Source organism: Lipotes vexillifer, unplaced genomic scaffold (assembly GCF_000442215.2).
Source record: "Lipotes vexillifer unplaced genomic scaffold, Lipotes_vexillifer_v1.1 scaffold1442, whole genome shotgun sequence".
NCBI lineage: Eukaryota > Metazoa > Chordata > Mammalia > Artiodactyla > Lipotidae > Lipotes > Lipotes vexillifer.
Genome location: NW_006797379.1, coordinates 1,537,508 through 1,539,455, shown reverse-complemented (window position 1 = coordinate 1,539,455; position 1,948 = coordinate 1,537,508).

Sequence of the window (1,948 nt, the reverse complement as noted above, 5' to 3'; positions counted from 1 at the left end):
ATCCATGTAACTGTCAGGGAAAGAGAATGCTCAGGTGAATTTTTTTAAGTGTCCAAGAAGGTAGCTGCTCTTCCAAACCAGGGATATGGTTTATTCTAAAAACTGCCTGTCATGCATTCCCTCTCATGTGTGAAAGGACCACAACCGCTTCCCCAAGGGCCAAGAGAAGCAAACTCCAAAATGCACTGTCTACAGCCAACAGCTGAGGTCAGGTAGCAATAAGTATACGAGACACTGTGACCTCGGCCGTGTGGCCTCCCCAGCCTGTTTCCTCATCTGAGAAATAGAAAGGTTGGACTGAATCATATCAGTTATTGAAGTTCTGTTATAGGAGTGGAATATCATAAAAAACAAGGTGACTGAGATAATGCTGAGAATAGAAAAATTTCAGTCTAAAATGGGAGGAGCAATTGGAATTAAGTTATGAAAGTATTTGATGACAGATTCTAATTATGTTTTTCATCATTCAAAAATAAGCCCCGGGCTTCCCTGGTGGCGCAGTGGTTGAGAGTCCGCCTGCCGACGCAGGGGACATGGGTTCGTGCCCCGGTCCGGGAGGATCCCACATGCCGCGGAGCGGCTGGGCCCGTGAGCCACGGCCGCTGAGCCTGCGCATCCAGAGCCTGTGCTCTGCGACACGAGCGACGGGAGAGGCCACAGCAGTGAGAGGCCCGGGTACCGCAAAAAAAAAAAAAAAAAAAAGCCCCAAAATGAAGTAAATCCAATGTGAGGTGAGTATAACTAAGTACACACAAATCCAGTGTTTATAACCCATAGATATATCTTACTCAAACCAGAAGCTTCTAGAAGCACTTCGGCAAGAAAAAAAGGCCAAAGGCGGGGAACGCTTCAGGGCACAAACTTCAGTTCTTCCCCCCCTTACTCCTTCAGGTATGAGCCAAGAACAGAGGAAGTCAACAGAACAGCAAACCATTTAGCCCAGCACTCACCGATGTATACAAGTGATTCTAGATAGGATGTGTGATGTCACTGAATAAAACCAGGGGGGAAATTCATTTTATTAACACTACTTTGCACCACTATTACAGCATTCTCTCTTTGTCTGTAAAAAGTAGCTACCTGAGACAGATGGCTGATCAAACTTTTAGCCAGTGCTTCTACACACACCCACCCCCCGGGCCCCGAAGAGCAGGGGTGGGCATGCTGGGGTGGCGCAGAAAGCTCTCAGATGAGGATTCACTTGAAATCCATCTCAGTTCTTGTACATACCATGAGTCCACATTTGTTTGCTTTTTGTAAAAATAAAACTGACTAGGAGGCTGAGTGACGTTTATCTCATCTTCACAAACCCCAGTTGGAGAGTTACAGATTTAGACTATCATCAAAAGACTGTACCTTTCATTAAAGAGATGTTGTATTTGTCAACAGAAGGTGTTCAGAGTATTTTCTTGGCCAGGACTGTTAAATCCTTCGATCAGGTTTTTGTTACAGTCATCCAGGCTGAGATTTTCACTGGATCTCTTGGGGAAAATGGGGGGGCCAGTGAAATCTAAGAGATCTTGAAGTGCTCGGGCATTACCAGTTCCATTTTGGTCCAGAGATACCCCAGGAATCATTTCACTCACTGGTGAAAATTCTGGGATAGAGATAAGCTCTTCTTTTGAAACAGGACTGGAGGGGGAGGGGGAGAGAGGGAGGGAGAGAGAGAGATGGAGAGATAGACAAACTATTAATTCTATTTGTCATATTTTGTTATACTACTCTTCTTTTCTAGAGAAGACGGATTTAGAGCCAGAGCTTGTGTGTAACACATTATAAAAGATACAAGTTAGTTCAAGTCTGAGACACTGACAGAAGGGAAGCGGATTTGAGACAGGAGGGAAGTGAGCAGGGCACAACCTTTAAAGCAATGACATAGCCTTTGAGGATACAAAAGCTGGTTAGAACCGATCAGACCCAAGATGGTGGAAGATTCGACTTCCCTTAG